The sequence below is a fragment of the Meleagris gallopavo genome, chromosome 1, assembly GCF_905368555.1.
Source record: "Meleagris gallopavo chromosome 1, MGAL_WU_HG_1.1, whole genome shotgun sequence".
Lineage (NCBI taxonomy): Eukaryota > Metazoa > Chordata > Aves > Galliformes > Phasianidae > Meleagris > Meleagris gallopavo.
In genome coordinates, this window is record NC_139404.1 from 27,377,025 (window position 1) to 27,399,132 (window position 22,108).

The following is a 22,108-nucleotide window of genomic DNA, read 5'->3' on the forward strand; positions in this document are numbered from 1 at the left end:
TTTGTTGTAAAATTCTGTAAATTAATCAAAATTCTCTCATGAGTTTGCCCTTTCCTTAGGCACGAAGAGAGTATCAGACACTGTATCTCAGTTTTGCATATTTAAAAAGTAGCAGCCTAAGAGTAAAAATTCTTCACAAAAGCTTTAGGATTTCTATTTATTGTCTTGTGTGTTACACACACAGCCTTCTTGCTGTTTTTAACTCCATACAAGAATCCTTTTTCTCCCCATTCCTTGTAGAAATATACTTCTGAGCTTCAATACAGAATATTTATATTTGCCTTTCTGCAGTAGACTTGTGAATCAGTGCCTTAAAGAAGCAGATATTGGTGGTATGGCAGTAGAGGCTGAATATTCCAATTGCATTTTGTTACTATGCAATAGATGGCAGCAGAGGAACAGTCTGACACAATGATCTCTGACATGGAAGCATGGACAAAGCAAATGTGTGCCATTAAATTCCTCCATGAGGGAAAAAATGGCACTCATTGACATTCACTGATGCTGCTGAATGTTTATAAAGACCAAAGAGCGGATGTGAGCAGAGAGAGGGTGTGAGTGAGGCTGTGAGCGATGAGTTTCAGCAGTGATGACAGTGACAGTGGGTCACCTCCACTGGTGTAGATTTTGACAAGTTCAGCATGCAAGCTTTTGTTCATCTCTGGTGAATATCCAGAACTAATGGCGGTGACTACCTTGAAAAACAGTATTTGTAGCTGAGAATTTATCAAATAGTTTTATTGTGCACTTTCGATGTTATAGTTCCCATGGAAATAAATAGGAGATGTTGCTTTCAAAGTGACCTATGTACACACCTGAAGGTTGTAAGAAGGTTATTAGAATTGCAGAAGTTTGTCTTGAGATATGTTTACTTTGCATGCTTTAAGATTAGCTTTGAGATCATCTTACCAACATTTCAGCCACCCAGCTCCAGACTTTTGTGTTTCTATATTTAAAAAAAAAAAAAAAAAAGATGTTCCCCTCAGGTATATGAAATACAAAACTGTTGTCTTATCTGAGATATAATTACACTGTCAGTGTCAATGTTTTTACAGACTTGCAAAGCTTCAGTACCCATTATCATATTTTGCCACTTGACACTAAGTGCTGAAACAGGTGGAAATGAATGAAGCGTTTGCATAGCAATCTATCCAAAAATTTCAGTCATAAAAATATGGCAAGAGCAGCACAATAATCCCATTCAAAAACTTTTATTTCAGTCAGTTGGCTGGCACCACAATTTACCAAAGAATTGCTAGCCATGCTGATGTACTTTGTGATATGCAGCAATCGCTGCATTTCATTACTAAGATAGTAAAACTTCTTGGCAGCCTTAGTCACACATTATCTAGATGCTAAAGGAACTGTTACAAAGATATGCTGTCTTCTGGGATGCGTAAATTCCGATCCTTAGGATTTTCTGACAGTAGTTTGTAGTAAAGCAATCAGTGGTCAATGGAACAACTGTATGAGATAAGACTGTTTGTTTACTACATTTGCATGTTTCAAAACTATGCGGTAAAACATGCTGATAGCGGTCTTTAAATTTGTCCATGAACATTGCATCAAATTTTGATAGGGAAATATAAAATCTCTTTAATTTATTTGATAAAGAAAATTTTTTTTCACTTAGGACAACCAGATGGACAGCCCCCAAATTAGAATAATTAATAGTGTCAACATTTAACAGGATTAGGAAAGACCACATAAAAGCCTTGGTTTTCCTCATGGTGCTTCATTTGTAGAAAAAAAATCTGTTGTGGCACGGTTAAAATGGAATCTATGCTGTACTCTACAAGTCTTCGGACTTCTCTGCAAATTCACTAGGTAAACAATTTAACAGAATTGGCAGGCATCATACCAGCACCTGCTGAATTTTACCACTCATCTAAGACTGATAATCTCCCTCTTTCATAAACCAAGCAGTTGGATAGACCCTTTATTTTTGGGAAAGGTCAAAGAAAGGACAGTATGGGAATCTGTTTAGTAGTTGTAAACTACTCCAGTTTGATTTCTGTCAAAACAGTGACATTCTTTTGCCAGTGTTCTAAAATTTGTTATAAACTGGTGTGTGTAAAGAAGCTGGATCTTTATTCTGGGTCTTACTGTCCTTGAAACATTTACCCTCTTGGATGAGATGCCATTAGTTTATCACGTTTACACATGGCATAAAACATTAGTATGGATATAGATTAAAGCCTCAAGAGGAGATCAGTAAGCTCAGTTCTCTAAAGTAAAGGGATATTTGTGAAAACTATTATGTGCAATTCTGATAGCCATGTAAGTTGCTCCAAATGTAATGCTTCCTGTTGATTTCCATGGAAACTACAATAGCTACAAAGAGCACAGTAACACTATTTGATAGAGCAAATTCTCAGCTGCGGAAGACTATTTTTCAACATAATCACCACTATCAGTTATGCATTTTTGCCAGCAATGAACAGCATGCTGCAGTAAAAATCTGCAGCAGAGATTTTACAGCTACTGTGACGGTGTTGTTGCTTAGAAAATGTTGCTCACACAGTCCATCTTTCATCAGCTTGAACAAATCGAAGTCAGGTGGCACCAAATATGCCATGGATGTGATAGGACAGTTGAGGCAAGGCTGGCAGTGCATTCCATGGTCTTCAAACTGGTATGGAGCCTGATGTCATCATTTTGCAGGAGAAAGGTCATCTTATTCTCTGGCCTGAACCTGGACATTCGAGCTTTCAACTTAGTCAATGCCATGATGTAGCAGTTAGAGTTGATGGTCTATCCATCTTCCAGGATGGTCTATCTTCCAGGAAATCCAGAATGAACACAACTTTCCTAACCAAAAGACAATGCACATCACTCTATCTGGTGAGAATACAAATTTGAATTCTCATGTCACCACTCTATGGACTCATGTTCTGATTCTGACTTGTAGTGCTGACACCACATCTCATCACTGGTAATAAAGCAATCCAGAAAACTGCCATCTTCAGCCTCATCCTCATTCAGTAGATCCTCACAAGCTTGCAAACAGTGTTCTTTCTGCTCCTGTGCTGAAAATTTGTGGGACCCATGTGGTGCAAGCTTTGTGATATTTCAATGTTGCCACCATCATTTTCAATGTACTGAAATCAGTAAGTCAGATATGTATGCAGTTCCCTCAGTGTGATCAGTGAATTTGAGTGGGTAAGCTGATTTTTATTTTGTGGTGTGATGGCTGTGCATTGCTGTCCAGAATGAGACTTGTTTTTCACATCACTGTCACCATAATGCCATGGCACAACATCCACAGCCTCACTATGCTTACATCCACAATTTGGTCTCCATAAACATTCAGCAAGCATCAATGAACGTCAATGCGTGCCATTTTTTTTCCTCGTGGAGGAATTTAATGACACACCTTTGCTTCACCACACTTCCACATCAGACTGTCCCTCTGCTGTCATCTGTCACATGACAACAATATATAATGGAATATTGGTGGAAGGTTCAATTTCTACTGCTATACAACCAACATCCAGCTCTGATACTGTGGACCAATGTAATAAAATAGGTGGTATTATTTCTGAAACAGTCCCTGTACATGTTGCTGTCCATACACTCAAAAACAAAAAGCTTTGCTATAGAGCAGAAGTAAATGACAATATAGCTAACATATAATCAGAAAGCACAAAATTAACAAACGTTTTCACAATGTTCCAGGTTTTATCTATGACCTGTCCACAGGGTACTGTGCCTTCCAGCTGAAGTCACTATCATCCTAGATTTTTTCGTTGAATTTTGGAAGGCTGGATTTTCATATGTCAACTATGAGGGAATATTTATTTCCTTACTAATAGTATGAAATAATATGCTCACCACAAGTCTTTCTTGGATTGCCTTTGACTGTTTCAGAGGGTTCACATTCTTTTGCCTGATCAATGTCTTTTAATATGAATGTAGGAAAGATTAAACTTACTCCTGAAGTAGGATGCATATAAGTGAACTGTTGCAAGAGGGTACTACTATTTATACAGATTTTATTGAAGTATTGTTATTTTGGAGCTCTTTATATTTGGATGCAGAACAAAACCCAGAAATATAAACTCTACAAATCATACTAGGACTAATTATAAAACACATAACTAATTCAGACTTTCACTAATGCAAACTGTTGTATCACTTTATATCATTGGAAAAGATGAGTTGCTGCCTTTTCAAGCAAAAGAGATGTTCAAGTACCCTACAAAATAGTTACAGCCTGAAGTGTTCCCCTAGGCTTGAACTAACAGGAAAAAAAAAAATATAGGAAGAAAAAAAAAAAAAAATCAGAAGACATTAACTTTTTACCTTTCCTCAGATTTTTAACTCAATTTATATTAAAGAAATTGCAATTGTAGTGTAAATTATAAAAGCTACACTCCATTTTCAGTGCAGTACCTCTGAAATTATTAAACTTATTCATGTTTAAACAGATAATAATTTATTCAGAATATGGTGTTACGAAGAAAGTCTTATGACTTAAAGAGGTCCTAGCTGGGAATAATAAATGCACATTTCTGAACGTTAAAATGGGAGAATGAAACATGCTCAGGTTAAGTGATATTATTAATGCAATGATTTCGCATATGATATTTCTAACTCATTAATGTATAGTCTCATAGTTACCTATGCTTACAAATTCCATTAAACTCTGTTTCTTTTAAACTCAAAAGAACAGGCAGATTTTTTTTAATTTATAGCATACACATAATGACTGCTTGCATTTTGTATTCTTCCATGGCTGGTCCTAGAGGTTAAAAATCAGTCAAAGCTGTATCTCACCCTGAACAACTTTAAATTTTGGTCCATATTGGGATGCTTAAATTCTAAGATATATAATACTCAGTTAGTACACTAGATACTTGAATGAGGATGCTTGCTTGCACTTCACTCAGATTTTTTGTGTTGTTTCAGTATGACTGTAAGATATTTGCTTACTGCTCTGGGGTAAAATATAGAGGGCAAAACTGATTAATAACTGAGATGTCCTCAGAAACAGCAGAGAGAAGAGCTGATCCTTCCTCTGGATCCACAGTAATATCTGTTTACATCAGAATTTGTGTTAGACCAGATTTTGATAACAAGGCTGACTTCTTTCAAAACTACTGTCTTATGACAAGGATGCACTTAGAAGGGAATCTCTGACTTAAAAAAAAAAAAAAAAAAAAAACAACCACAAAACCAGGAAAAGGACAGAGTGAGCTAGTAATATCTAATTTTAAGTCTTGAAAGATGTTGCTAGGCTTCTTATACACAAACATTATGGATCCATTCCACAACTTTGAAGACAATAGGAATTATTCTACTGATTTAACATGTACATTTGTCTGATTGGCTTGTCTAGTCATTCACCAATTTCCCTGTAGATATTATCAGTGACTAAAGGCAATATTCCCAGGAATGTGTACTTCCCTTCCCTTTGGTGCCCTGATTTGTTAGTTGCTTATTGTGTGCACAAGCATACATGCACATATACTCATGTAATAAATGTCAGTTGTATGTAAGTGTCTAGATGACGAAACATATCTCTAAATATCAATACTCACATGTATTTTTTACCAGTGGGAAAAGAATATTTTATATGTATAGAACAGATTTGAAACTCCAGTTCTATTGCAATTATTTTTTTTATATATTATATATAGTTCTATTTTTTTCCTCAGTGTTTTTATCTCACTTCAATAAAACTACTGTCAACCAAGCAGAAATATAAAGGTATAAAGCACATATTAGTGTATTATGTATACACATCAGTTATTGCAAATTCATCATACAAAGTCATTTCAGCTGCTTACTACAGTAGAGATACCAGATTATGTTTCTTTCCAGTAACTGGGTTAACTAACACGTATGAAGCTAGTCTCTCATTTTTGTCCATTGACATTTCTTTTTTTCCTTATTCTCGTTTCCATACTCACCTCCCTTGGATACTTAAAATTTATCTCTTTCATTGCTAAGGTGTTTTTTTAGTCTGCTCAAGTTCCCAAATAACATTTTCTCTCTCCTGGGATCCTACTATCCCTCCTAAAATATCTTTGTTTCATCAGTGCCTTTTGAACAGACAAACTGTGCTTATACTAGTTTCAGGGTGACCCAACCACATGGATATCAAAAGTTCTGGATTTTCACAGGTATTAGAGCAAACTGGGCTCTCAAATGCATGGTAAAGTTCTTGTTTTCAGAGTAGAAGAGGATAAGGATAGAAGGCTAACAGCCTATATTTCTGGGTAAAGTGAGTAAAGTCCTTCTTCAGTGAAATTTTGCTAGCTGTGTAGGAAGTGGTGCCCCAAACATTTTTTTTTCCATTTTGTTCTTTGTAGAAAGAAGTAGTCTTTAAAGATTCAGAAGCTGGAACTGACACAGAAAACAGCATGCCTTGTTGCTTCTTGCTTATTTTCAAATATAGACCTTTTAATGTATCAACACATGGACTTTTTTCTTTCCTTATATATTAATTTATATTTTTCCCAGGGTGTGTGGGGGGAGACAAGGCTGAGAGGGGAGCATGAAAGCTGTTAATCTCTGGCAGAATAAGATTCTGCAGATGGATTAAAAGTCTTATCTTGCTAATACCAGCAACATCGGGAATCAGTGTATCAGTGACTTCCTCAAATAATATCTGAGAACAGAACAGAGTTTTCATAAGTTTCTAGAAATGATTGTAAATCTTGTACACGTATCCGTGAAGTTAGATTGACAAATATGATTATGTCAGTGCATTTCAGGATCACATCAGGTCACAAGAGATGAATATTTGAGCTCAGGAACGTCTGCAAATAGCCTTTTGCTGCTTTTTCAAAGTGAGTAGCTGATGTAGCTTTCAAACTTTTACAGTCATAACCAAATTTCACTTAGAAAACCTTGCTGTTAGCTTTTTGCTTTTTCTTTTTTTCTCTTTTTTTTTTCCCTATAATTCAATGTCAGGCACATTAAACTAAGAAGTAATATACTTTTCAATCATCATGGTGTTCTACACAGAAAAGGCTTGTTTACATTTGCATGAATAAATTACTTCTATTCTGCCCCAAACTTCCCTGAATATCCTAAAATGCCTTTAGAAGACTCCCTTCATCACTTTTGCCATAGGGAGCTCAACTCAAAGCCATTTGTACATTGAGAGTGTCCACACAGGGAATCTGAACAACAACAGCCTGCTGAGCACTCAATGAATTCTCTTTGGTATAGTTGAGATTGATCTTTGTCTGTTGCATTTCAGTGTAGCTCTATTGATACACAGGGAACAGCAACAATTTAATAAGGGTGAGAATAATTCCACAGTATTTAGTAAGCCTTTTTTCTACTGTAGAAGTGACTAGAAATCTAACAGGTAAATGACTATGGTTCCATTGAAATGTAGATAGACAAGCTGATTTAAAGAATTGAGAAATCTGGCCCTTAAACCTTTCACAAATCAATATTCTCTTTTTGCTGATATTGTTTTCATGGTGGACAGAGGGAAGGCAATTGATGTAATCTACCCAGACTTCCCACACCACATCCTCACCTTTAAACTCAAGAGATACAGTTTTGAAGGGCAGACTATTTGGTGGATAAGGAATTGGTTGGAAGGTTGTTGTCAGAGGGTTGTAGTTAATGGCTCTATGGTGGAGGCAGGTGATGAGTCCTCCAGGGGTCAGTCTTGGTACTGATACTCTTTCACATCTTTATCAGTGACAAAGAATTTGGGATTGAGTGCACCCTCAGCAAATTTGCAGAAGACACCAAGTTGAGCAGTTGTATAATAATGAATATAAAGATGTTATAATTATGAAATAAACAAGAGAGTTTAGCTAAGCAAGTTACAATAACAAAAATAGATAGACTGTAGATACTTACTCATGTCCCGGCCTCACTGCAAAACTCCAGAGGACTAGATCTCCAGAAGAGAACCTTTCCTATTGGTAGCCAGCTCTTAAATGGGTCTAGGAGAAGTGGAGCCAGGCTCCACTCCTTCCGGCAGCATAGGTGAATTGCCTTCACCTGTGCTCCTGTGGCTGACTCATTGCTTGCCTCAGGTGATCAATCAGAGGTTCAGGTCATGATTCAGCAGTTCCCATACAGTGGTGTAGTTGAAATGGCAGAAAGAAGGTATGTCATCCAGAGGGATATTGATAAACTCAAGAGTGGGCCAATGAGGTTCAACAAAGCAAAGTGCAAGGTTTTGCACTCGAGTCGAGGTACTCCCACATGCCTATACAAGCTGGGAGAAGAATTCTTTGAGAGTAGTCCTACTGAGAAGGACTTGGGAGTTGTGGTTGATGAAAAACTTAACATGAGTCAGCAGTGTGCGCTTGCAGTCCACAAGGCCAATGGTATCCTGGGTTGCATCAGAAAAAGGATGGCCAGCAGAGTGAGGGAGGTGATCCCTCTCTACTCTGCCTTCAGATGGGAGGCCCCATCTGGAGAACTGCATCCAGATTTGGAGCCCAACCCAGGAAAGTTGTGGAACTTTTGGAGAAGGCCCAGAAAAGCGCCATAAAGATGATCAGAGGCCTGTGAAGACAGGCTGAAGGAGCTGGGCTTTTCCAGTCTGGAGAAGACTTTGGGGAGACCTCATTATGACCTTCCAATATTTAAAAGGTGATTATAAACAGGAGAGAAATAAACTTTTTACATGGGTAGATAGTAATAGGACAAGGAAGAATGGTTTTAAACTAAAGGAGGGAAGATTGCATTAGATGTCAGGGGCAGTTTTTCACTGAGAGAGTGCTGAGGTGATGGAACATGCTGCCCAGAGATGTAGTGGATGCTCCATTCCTGGAGATGTTCAAGGCCGGCTTGGATGTGTCCTGTTCAACCTGATCTAGTATTAGATAGAGTAGTTGACAAAACTGCGGCAGGGGGGTTGGAACTTGAACCTTGAGGTCCTTTCCAATCCAAGCCGTTCTATAATTCTATCATTCTATGATTCATCTACTTATGAAGTCCTTGGGTTACAAGATAGTTTCTCTCTCTTTGCTACGTGACTTTCTAAAGTAAAACTTCCAAAATGTGACTCTCTTACTCTCTCTGTCACCGGTATGACACTCCTAAGGTCACTTCCACACAGGGGACTTCTTCCATTGCTTCCATCCTATTCACTCTTTCTACCATTGCTAGAGGGCTCCTTATTGGCAGTACCTGTCTACTTAGTCCCTGTACAAGATGGTGCTATAAACTCAAAGCCAGGTCTGACTTGAACTGCAAAGTGAGGGCCATTTTCCTTTGTCAGAAGTAGGACAGGACTCACTGTCAAATGAGTGCCTGGCAGTACTCCAGCCACAGGCACTGAAGAGATGAGGTTCTTTTTTAATCAGATAGACTGACTAATACAGCATTAGCCTGTAAGGTTATACTCAAGTGTCTTTTGGTTGAGTTCTATAGTGCTTCAACTTCATGGAGCTGCTTGTAGTCTTCTACTAAATAGGTTGCAAAGGTCCATCTTTTGAACTGTGTCATATGGTGGGGAGAGTGTGCTAAAAGGCAAAGGAGATTCAAGTTTTTTTAATACTTCTTTCAGCTCTTGTTCCAGTGTCTGGCCTCCTGAAACATGAGACACTTGGGAGAAGTGTCTTTCCAGAGCTACTAATGACCTCTCACTCTCATGGAAGGGAATAGGTACAGGTCTGTTCTGAATACTTATTGGGACGATCCTGGTAAGACATCTCTAGACACCTCTGCAGATGAATAGCTGATGCCTACAGTAGAAGCTTCCAAGGGTTAGAGACTGTAACATGAAAAGCTGAACTCAAGCCAGAGAGCTCTTCCAAGCTGTATTGACAAAGGAAGAGGCGATCCTTTTGAAGCTGGAAGGAGAGGAAGTATGGATTAGACAAGTGGATCTAGAGATTTGATCCACTGTTATATGTATATTTTTGGACATCTTTGATAAAGATGTCTCCATCCCAACCAAGCTCCCCCGGTTCTGATTTTTCCTGTGGTAATACTTCTGCTCTCTGTGTCAGAGGAACCAGAAGTCATCTCACATTCTCCTTTGTAATGCAGTTCCCAACCTTTGAAGATAGTAATTGAGATACTCCACTGATACTAGTGTTTTTTTCAAGTCCCAAAATACATTGCACTGAATATCTGATCTCAGTAGTCTGAAACTACTACTTGGTAGATAACCAAGCTGAAAAAGTAGGTATTACAGCTTTTACAACATTTTGTTCTGGTTACAATTGTTCCTTTTGTCTCTTATTAGTGAGCATATTGCTGAAAGCAAACAAGCTCAAGGGTAATTAAATTTTAAAGCTACAGAAAGAGAAAACAAAAATATTGATCAATTGGAAGGTTAACATAACACTTTTTTCTTGGTTTCTGTTAACATCAACAACCTATTCTCTACGAACATAAAGTTATTGTCATAACAAGCATCTTTAATGTATGCAGCTGTCACTTAAAACAGCATATAACTTGAGGTATTCCTGACCTTGGCATCTTTACAAGGTGTTGGGAATTGAGTTGATTTTTTTGGCATATGAAGTTTGAGAATGTTCTGAGTCCATCTCCCAAGAGTGCTTGAGGCATGAACATGATGTATACACAGCAACTTTATATGTATCAGAAATAGAAATATCAAGAATGTCAACAAAAGCAGACAATTCTGGAACATTTTTTCCTACTGGCTGCTGAACATTTCATACTGACCGAGCCTGACTCTGCTTTTATTAAATACAACACAAAGCTCTCAGCAGACATTATGGAGTAGCTTGTTTTCTTGAAAGGCGAAGAGTGGGGAAATTCTTGAAGCGTTTTTTTATTTGTTTTTTTTTTTGCAGTAAGGAATCCCAATAATGGAATGTTTTTCTGCATTTAGACCAGTTGTTTGGAAAACTCTTGTATGTTAGCTATTTGCTTCACAATCTGCGGGTATTTGTATCCCATAAGCTTTAATCAGTGTTACCTTATATGTCCAAGTAATGTCCTAGCTAAAGGAAAATTTGAAAGAGATATTTTATTTATCCTAATTACTGCATGCTGTGTGGTAGGTATGCCCTCCTCAGTACAAGACAGGTTAAAGCAGTGAACTATTTATACACATATCTCCCCGGTGAGTGTAATTTCATGAAATAGGGATAATTTATTATTCTTTGTTCGAGAGGTATCTCAATAATATTTCACATGGAAATGTTGTAGTTTCAATTCTTTGACTGAAATTTAAGCACCGAAGATGCCTCTGAATGAGAAGGAAGTAACATAGGAATTTGAAACTCCTAAACAGCAAGTTGACTCCAGAAGTGAAATCTAAGATAATACTTACACACTTATTATGCGGTTTAGATGCCTAAATCTAATAGAGCAATATTAGAATGGGGTGAAAACTAGACTGAAATAGTGGGGCTGAAAGCAATGTACTGAATTAGAAGAACAAATAATTAAGTGGCTTGAAAATTATCTGAGCTCAAGTTCCAAAGGGCTTAAGGAGTATACTGTCTCTGCATCCAACTGATAGCTGTGAATGAGCATTGTATATTGAGGTGATAGCTGGTTCCCACACTATTAGACATCTTTATTGATAACAAGGACAATAATAGAATGCAACATAGTAAATCTGTTGATGATACTAAATTAGAGGGAGTCACTGACAGAGAGAATAGCTGCAGTTAGACGATGCCTCTGTAAACATGAGGACAGAGCCAACAATATCTGTAGAAAAGTCAGCAGTGGAAAGTACAGAACCACTCTGCACCTGAAGCAGAGAACCACCTAGCAGTATAGACTGAGAAGCCCATAAACCCTGGTCAGACACTTCCTCCGCTAAGAGCCTAGTGCAAGTGGCGTTCATACACAGATTACAAAGCTGATTCAACCAGCACTGGGGAGAAGAATTATTTTTTATTTTTGTTTTAGATATTTATTTTAAGTATTTGAACAATAAGTTCTGTTTTATTTAGAGGTATAGTGAATGTTCTGCATGTGAAATTGTGACCTGGCTGGCTTCTGGAATAAGTCTAGCTTATCTCCTCAGCTTTTGCATCTCAGTTTGGTGCCAGCAAGGCTGATTGTATTACTCTTGGAGTAGAATAACTTGGTAAGAAGGAGTTCCTTTGGTGATATCAAGCCCAGGCAGATTTATCTAATGTCTCTGACAGAAAAATAACCACAAAAGGGACATACCGCTGTGTTCTAAAAGCTCTGTGGTGGCCAAAACTGCCCCTGAGACAACTTTAGCTTCCAGGATTTGTATCATAGCAGCAAGGATCAATGATATAAAAGCTCAATTGCTCAGTGCTTATTCTTCAACACATTTAAATTTTTTTTCAAGTAGTTCTTTGTTATGGTTAAAACCAAGTGTTGTGTTATATCAACTTATATTTGCAAGAGGAATTATTTTTTCAGTCTCAAAGAACAAAAAAACCTCATTTGGTTATATAGTTATATATTACTGCCATTTTTTCCCCCCATAATATATATATTCTAAATGCCATTATACTAGCATGAAATAGCTTCAGGTGAATCCTGGAATATTAATTCTTAACCTGTATGAATTATGCTAATGAATCTATCAGATATGCTCACATACACATATCCTTCTTGCAAAATACTTCAATTTCAATTTTAGATTTCTTAAAACGTTTCTAAAAAGTGAAAAACTTGAATCTGTTTTGAGTTGGTATACATTTATTTATTACAAAGTATGTTGCTAGTCAGAACACACATTAGAAATACAATAAAAAAGCAGCTGGAATCTCCTACACAGTTTAAAGTACAACAAGGGTTTTCCAGTCTCTTCTTGATAACTGCAGCTATAATGTAATACAGTGGCAGAAAAGTAAATTACACACAAAAAAATCCATTTCCATGCTAATAGAGTGTGTTGTATGAGACTGTTAGCATGCTTTCAGAGAGTAAATAGATGTTATTTAAGAAACTCACTTCTTAGAATAAAGATGTACATTAAAATGACTGTCTAAAAGATTCTAGTCAGCTAAAAAATCGACTCACTCTTAATGAAAACAGTTATTTCAAAGTAGAAAATGCCAATGAGATCAATGACTAGATAAAAAGAAGTTAAGAACTGTAAAGACCAGGATTTTCTATTTCAAAGCTCTTTAAATGGTTTCACAACAATACTTTAAAAATGAATAATATACAACTGGGAAATTCTGTGGATGTCAACTGTCAACAGCTTCTGCCAGTTTTCAGACTGTAGAAATCAAATTCCTACCAAAAACCTGAAAGATATTTGTAAAAAACCTGAAAGATATTTGTAGAGAATTTGAGCCGAGAATTGTCCTAATCAAATTTGAGAAAGGATAGAGAAACTGTATATATGTGCATGCTTGAGAATGTAAATGTGACTGATCGAGACTAAGAAAGAGATGAAAATTGTGTGTAGGCACCAACAGTACATTGTTAACTATTTTTCCCATTACATGAAAAGATTAAAAGTCTTCAAAAGCAGACAGGCAAACGGGCACAGTCACAGCTACCTATTGATACATTCTGCTTCCCAGTAGGTCTACTCAATCAGTCTTCCTGTAATACAGTGTTCACTCTATAATAATTTCTTACCATTAATAGAATGAGAATACTGATGTCTTTAAAAGCAGAAGTGATTCTTACACATGGAAGCTGAAAATTTGCTTTGTTAGAGCTGCTGCTTTTCACCACTTTTATTTGCAGTCATTTAGGGAGATAAATATGTGCTTCAACAAATGTTCGCAGAGAGCAAAACAGTAAAAAATTCCATTGAGGTTGTTCACATTGGGATTACTAACAAAAATATTTTTTAAAGCTGTATTTTGTCTTTTTCACATAGCACTAACAAATACATATATTTGTAGAGTGTTTTTTCTTCTTTGTAATTAGAAAACCATGATATGATAGTTGTAATATGCAGCACAACTTCATGCTCTGTTTGATTTCTAGCAGATTTATCATAAAATCATAGAATCATTTAAGTTAGAAGGGACCTTTTAGGGTCATCTAGCTCAACTTCCCTTCAATGAGCATGGACACCTATAGCTAGATTAGATTGCTCAGAACTTGGTTCAGCCTGACCTTGGACATCTGCAGAGAAAGAGCATCAAATCACCTCTCTGGACAACCCATTCCAGTGCTTCACTACCCTTACCACAAAAATAAATAAATAAATAAATAAATAAATAACAATAATAATAAAAAATTCTTATATTCAATTCACATCATTTCCCACTTTTTTTTTTTTTTTTTTTTTTTTAATCACAGCATACATTACTAAACTATCTGCCTCCTTTCTTATAGCCCTCTTTAACTGGGGGTTTGGGGATATATAGCTGGTTAGACTCCAGTTTTGCCATCAGTGTGTTGAATATTGTGAAGACAGAATTTATTAATATGGATCTTGTCTGTTGAAGTTCTGCTTCACTCCTAAATATGAAATATGTATTGGAGAATAATGGAAGCCTTTCTCTTGCAGTTGAATCCCTCAGTGGTGTTTACTTTGTTATCTAAGTGTGTTTAACTTCCCCATTGTACATTTAGTGGGGTTAACCTATGATACCCTACAGATTTAAAAAGAAGGAAAGAAAATCCAAGTCCATATATCTTGATGAGCTTTTCAGATAAGCTAGATCTCTATCTGGTTAGTGATACCAGTTCACATAGGTGAACAAATAGCAGCAAAACTGATGTAGTGATATTACAGTGGAAGAATTTGAGCAAATACTGAATTTCTAGAAGTTCTTGCCAAGGCTTTGAATACTGGACTTCAATCAAGAAGTACTTAGGCTTGTGAATTTCCTGTATAAATCTAACTTGCTGTGAGTTTATGAGCAGCTATCCACAGTTTTCCCTGATTTCCCATTCTCTTCTTATGGGTATAACTATGGTGTTCTTTTCCATTTTCTGTGAGATGTTCCATTAATCACCCATTCTTCACCTAGATGGTGTAGCTGCGTCTATACTTAGCAGAAGAATGGGTTTATAAACAAGTGACCGTGACTAGGTAACAATGGTTAGATGTTCAGCCTAATGGGAAAACAGGTTAGCCTAAAAAGCAAGAGTGGTTTCTGGTTTCTTTTTTCTTTCACGTTTAGTTATGAGGGCTGCTCCAAAAGTAGTGCCTCCTATGCCACCACGATGCCAGAGGCAGATGGTGGTATAGCAGCAGAGGCTGAATCTTCCCACAAATATTTCATTGCATGTTCTTGACAGCTGGCAAGAGAATGGTAATCTGACAAAAATGGCATCTGATTTTGAAATTGGTATGCAGCAAAGGTATGTCATTTAATTCCTCCATGCAGAAAAAAAATGGCACTCATTGATGTTCATTAACGCGTGATGAACGTTTATGTTGACCAAAGAGCGGATGTGGATGGATTTTCTTATATTTTAGTTCTGTACCCTCCCTTTCAAGTATTTTATATTATGAAAGGTTGGAAAGCACAAGGCAATACAATATTTTGGAAATAATATTCAGCAATGATTAAACAACTCTTTACAGTAAATATTAATGTCACTGACTTTCAAAAGGAACTTGACATAAACAGCTTTGGGATAGGTTATTTCTTTCAGCTTTCATTGGGATCTATCATTTGAAATTACATTTTATTCTCTACTTTCTTTTTGCTAAGCCCAATCTTTCAAAGATTGCTTAATAACTTCCATACTGCAGAATGTTGCTGTCAAATCCAATGTTAATATCCCCAAAAAGTTCCTTTATTTTCTCCCAAAGGCTGTAACTCACAAAGTTCTTGTCAAAATGTCCTTAGTAGTTCATTTTCTCAGATGTCTTAGGAGCACACTTTCTGTTTTTGGAAATTATGCATGAATTCTCTCAACTGTAGGGAGAGTCATAAAAACATATTGAAATAACTCATCAGAATTTTAAAAAATGCATTCACCTCTGTTTCACCTCTGTGCCAGGGAAGATCATGGAACAGATCCTCCCTCATTACCAGTACAAACTGGAGGATGAAAGGATTGAGCGCAGCCCTGCTGAAAAATACCTGGGGTACTGGTGGATAGCAAGCTGGACATGAGCCAGCAATGTGCCCTCACAGGCTCGAAAGCCAACCGTATCCTGGGCTGCATCAAAAGAAGTGTGGCCGGCTTCTTTTGGGAAGTGAACATGAGGGAGGTGATCCTGCTCTCTACTCTGTGCTGGTGAGGTCTCTCCTGGAATACTGTGTCCAGATGTAGAGTCCTCAGTACAGGAGAGACATAGGCCTGTTGGAGGATGTCCAGAGGAGGGCCACAAGATGATCCATAGAATGGAATACCTCTTCTATGAGGACAAGCAGAGAGAGTGGGAGCTGTTCAGCCTGGAAAAGAGAAGTTTCTGAGTTGACCTGATAGCAGCCTTTTAGTAACTAAAGGGGAGCTAGATGAAAGAAGGGGATAGACTCGTTAGCAGGGTCTGTGGTGAGAGAACAAGGAGAATTTGTATCAAGCTCAAAGAGAGTAGATTTAGGTTAGATATAAGGAAAAAAAACTTTAACAGTGAGGGTGGTGAGGCACTGGAACAAGTTGCCTAGTAGTGTGGTTGATGTTCTGTCCCTGGAGACTTCCAAGGTGAGGCTGGATAAGGCCCTGGGCAACCTGATCTAGATGTTGCATCCCTGTTCAGTGCAAGGAGTTGGACTAGATGGCCTTCAGTTCTCCCTTCCAAGTCTAAGGATTCTATTATTCTATTAGGGCTTGCCAGCAAATGTTTTCTGTGAGATCTCTGGGGATGTTTTCCTGACTTGTACTGAAGCATTATTTTATTGCAGATTTTTTACACGGCAAGGAAATGTACACTGGCAGCTGATTAAGTAAAGCTGTCTTTTAGAAATGTTTTTTCCTTACTATAAATGTTAATAATGGGAAAATGTTGAGGGTTATTTTCTTACCTGTTATACTTGTCTTTCTTCTCTTTAGTATCCGATGCAATGACCCCTCTGAATAAAAGGAGAGTTTGTCTCTAGAAAACAGTATTACTCATACATGTTTTATTTATCTATTCATTGTAAGCTTTAGTAAGATCTGTAGAGCATATTTATTTTTCCTACTTCCTGGAAATTGTTGTGAAAGTTGTGTCATGACTACGTTCATTTTGCAAAGCTCTGTTGCTTCATTTCATCTAACAAACTTCGTTTCATCTGCGCTAACATATCTGTAATCCATCTAATACTTTTTTGTCTACTGTAAATGATATTTACATGGCATAAATAATGTTAACCTGGTTCTCCTAAATAAAAATCAAATTTTCTATCTTGCAAAGTATTTCTATATCTAAAATGTTGAGAAAAAGGAATTTATTAGTGTGCAATAAAGAAAGCTTGGCTTTCGTAAATTTGACTAAACCTCAACATGAGAGATGCTTGTGTTGTGTTAAATTCAGAACATAACTACAGACTTTGAGTTAGGAGAAAGTCATCACGTCTGACTCTCTAGGATTTTCATTGCTATTTCCCAGTATTATCCTCATGTCAGTGTTCGTGTTTTATAAGGGCTTCTCTGAAAGTAATGCTTTCTGTGTTATTACGTTGACCCATGATGTCAGAGGTGGATGTTGGTAGTATGGCAGTAGAAGTTGAACCTTCCCACCAACACTGCATTACATTTTGTTGCCATGCAATAGATGGCAGCAGCGGGGCAGTCTGACAAAGTAGCATCTGACATAAAAATACACATGAAGCAAAGATGTGTAATTAAAATCCTCCATGAGGAAAAAATGGCACCCACTGACATTCATTAATGCTTGCTGAATGCTTATGAAGACCAAAGAGTCTGTGAGTTCTGTTGAATAGTGTTGTTTTGCTCTTCATATCTGGTAGTTTCCATGGAAATCAATGGAAGGTATTACTTTTGGAGTAACCTACGTAGATGCTGTATTTAAATGGAAGGAATATTTCAAAAATCGTATCAATCAGCTGCAATGAAACTTGATATCAGATCAGTGTGGGACTATAAATTTTAAATGCTCTTAATTAAAGAAAGTTCAACCAAAATTATAAACAATAACTAAGTTTTCTACAGATTGTATCCTTCCTGAAGGAAGACTCTAAAATTTTAATGACTTAATTTCTATTTCAAGTATTTCATACTATTCTGCATAGAAATCAAGCAAATAGAAAGCAAACACAGTTCTTTGAAATTTGCTACTCATCTACATCATGTAGCCTAATGTCTGATTGATGTTTGCCAAGGCTGTAGGAAGGCTTTTTCTGTTTTAAACATTTCACATTAAACTGTACTATGACTTATTCTGAAAATGCATGCTATGATTTGATACTCCTTCATAACAATTCTTAAGGAATTCTTCTTTTAAATAGACCAAGTCAGAAACAACAGTTTCTTTTCCTGCTTTCAGCCAGCATCTACCTATTCAAATCACGTTTGTTCTCATGGGAAGCATTGTGAATAGTCCGAGAAAAGAAGGAATCAAACTTTAGGCCTGAGACACTAGGTCTGGGCTGTAATTTCTAGACTCCTGCTATTATAAACTAATAGGTGACATTATTTTTGTAAGCTACAGGTGCACAGAAGCAATCTTCACAATAGAAAGCATACCTACCTATTCCAGCTTCATAACCATTTTCACTTGTCAAAAATAAACAAAACAATAAACAATCAAAAAACTTGAGCAGATTAGAGTGGTAAGAGGTTTACTTGGCCTGGAAACTACTGAAAATAACAGCTTCTTCAGAAAGGACGACTGTTCAACTGTACTATTATGGAACACCATAGGAGACTCATCAGAACCTTACATGAGCTTTTAACCAAAGTTTGCTAAATCCTTGTGAAACTTTCTTGACCTTTTGATGCCTACGACTTCACTATCCTGAAGCATGGCTTCTCAACATGATCACCCAGAAGTGGCTTTTTCTTCATTTCCATTGTCTAGATTCAGGCATTGCTGCCAGCTTAAGTACATTTTGTCTACAGGAGCCCTGGATTTCTTTTAGAGAGCTTGATGATGAACAAGTAGCAATCAGTCACAGAACTTTTCAATAGGGTAGTTGCAGTCCAGGAACCAACCAAATTTTTGAAAGCTTTTGAATATTTCTTCTACTTAATTGACCAAATCCATCTGGAGGGAGTACATTAAAGGCTGCAGAACATTTGCTCTGTGTTGAAGAGCGTTGTAGCTTTCATATCTGCAGTGCAAAGTTTAGTTGACAGGCTTAATTGTTCCCAGATCCAGCATTCCTCATTAGTTTGCATTCAGTGCTTTGTCTTTTATGGATGGTAGATTATTTGACATGACTTGGTATTGCAGAAATTGTTATTTCCAAGCTACTGCTGAGAGACTGCAAATGATTTGTATTGTCTTACACCCACAAGTTTATATTTTCACATTCTTTTACCCAATCCTAATGAACCTTGCTTAAAAAGGAAAATTTAAGTATGACTATTTACTCATTGCAATTTCATACACATTATTTTTAAAGGGAGTGTCTTGAGACTTGCACAGTACAGATGCCAGGGAGTATGCAAACATTCACTGATTACAATAACAGTTTGGTCACAGATGATGTAATTCTCCACTCTGACTGTTAATACAGAAATATGAAAGTGAGGCTGTTTGTTGGCTTCACCACCTTCCCCCCAAAAAGAATATATTTTAAAATATTCTGCTGTTAAGCCATGTAAATTTCAACATTCTTGGAATGACACTGTTCCTGTCTGTGATCTTCATAGGAGCTACTAAGTATCTTTGTGGTATAATAATAGCAATATTATTTAATTAAATAGTTATTATGCTGTCACAATAACTTACAGTAGCTAAAAACTTAAGCTTGCTTCATGTTGTGTCTATGTTCGTATTATCCATAGTAATACATTCAGAATTCCTTCTTTTTTTGTTTATGTGTGAGTTTATTTTTCTATATTTACCTAGTATCTTGAATTAGTATTGCCCAGCTTGATGGAGCAAGAAGAGATGGTACCATATGGACACAGCCTTTATAAGCAGAGCAGTTTAGCATGCTTATTTGTTCTTAGTATTTCTTAAATATTTTGCTGTTATTGTTACACAACTTAATGAGTTATCATCACTAGATTTTCTCTGTATTTTGACATGCTTTTGCTCTTGATTTCATTTCTGTTTCCCTTAGTTTTAGATATATTAAGTACTTGTGAAGCTATCTTGAAACATATATAATGGCTACAGATTTCTGACTTCTTTTTTGTTTGTTTGTTTGTATGTTTGTTGTGTTTTGTTTCTGTCTGTTTGTTTCCTCTCTTGTGTATGCCAAACACTTTGAAAATGTGTTTGAAGTTTCTCAGTCAGTTTCCATCTCTGAGTCTACGTTTCAGGAACAAGAGTATTGCCTAAACTGAGAGGAAATTCCCTCTTTAAAAATTCAGTGCCATGCTGCGATTTAAAGAAGTTCGAGAGTTTTGTGATGTCTGAATAGTTGTGTACTTCATACTGTTAGAATAAATGTTCAATGAATTAATGGCCTAGAAGCATGACTTTTGGCTTTCACCATGAATACGGTTTTATGTACCTATGAAATACTTGCTTTATTATGTCAGCTCCTATGTTACAGTTCAGGGCCCTCTTGCATTCACAGCTCATCCACAAACAAACTGGCAGTAGGTGACAACTACCTTTAGAACTAGATTCTAAATTTTACATTATATTGTTTTAATGATAGAGGAATTTCACAGCTAAGTATTTTTTGATTGCTTGTGGCCTTCCAGAGAGATTCAGAGCAACTGCAACTCATGGTTAATGCTTGTCTCCTCTGCTACAGAACTCAGTCTGAAACACATTTATGTTTTGATCTGCATGGTGCTATCTACTATTAGCACTTTGCATTACATCACTTTAAGCTGAGTTAGAGAATTCAGCAGGGATCTTTTCCAGATGATTTTTAGTATGACAGATAAGTAGACTGAAGAAAAGCAAGTTATCACTCCCACAAGTTATGAAATTTCATTTATTTCTTCTGATGTCCCTTTGCATTCAGTCTTTCATTTTCTCTAGGTGCCCATTTAAACATACCAAGTCTCCTCAGTTTCAGTCTGTCAGCTCACAGAAAGTTACTGGGACATGCTTAGTAGTCATTGTAGTTTGTTGTTGTGGTTCTGGATTACTTCTTCCCTGACCTCCATTTCGATTGCAAAAAATGTCATCAACAATTTTGGTTCCTTGGAGATGCTTACAGTCTGACAGCAACAGTCCCATTTTTGGCTGCAATTTTCTTTTACTCTACCAGAACACATTCTTGGCATATGAAGACACTAATGCATTTGCTCTGAATAGGTCTGACTTCCTTGGTTATTGCTAGTGAAAAGCTGAAAGTACTTTGCAGCTAGCCTCCAATTCACCTTTGATCTAATAGTACAGTTATAGTTGAATAGCTGGCAGTCCTCTGCGATGCATCTCATGGGGAAGTTTGGATTTTCTTAACTCATTTCTGACATTCACTTCTTTGAAAACCTCTACATCTCCAACCATAACAGGTACTACTATTTTTTCATCTTTCAGACCAGTAGTAAATACATCCAGCTGCACACTATTATTGGTTAACTTTCCATTTTGGTTTGGAGATGCATTCACTGATAATGCCAGGGGGATCTCTGCCATGATATTTAATCTACACTCAAAGACTGCATTGATTGCTTTCAGCCTGGGTTAGCTACAATTTTGAATCTCATTTAACCAAATGGCGAAAGTCAAAGGCAAGAATGCTGGATGTAATATTTGTAGAGGATTCTCATCTCTTTATCTTCTTCCTTTCTGGGACTGTTCAGTCTGGAGAAGAGGTGGATCCAAGGGAATCTTATTAATGTGCATAAATACCTGAAGGCAAGATGCAGTGAAGATGGAGCCATAATATTTGCAGTAATGCTCAGTGCTATGAAAAGTGGCAATGGGCACAAACTGGAACACGATAGATTTTGTCTAAACATCAAGAAGCATTTCTTGTACAGGTGTCAGAGTACAGGCACAGGTTGCTCAAAGCGGCTGTTGAGCCCTCTCCTCCTGGACATGAGCCTATGCAAACTGCTAAGAGTATCCATTTTTGAACAAGGGATTGGACCAGGTGACATCCTAGGGTCCTTGTCAGTGCTTACCATTCTGTAATTCTGCTTGAACTCTTGCATTCTACTTACTGACAAGAAAACTCTGATTGTATTGGTTCATGTTCATTCTGAAGATTTTATTATGAAAGAATCACTATATCTTATTTTCTAGTATTCCTGT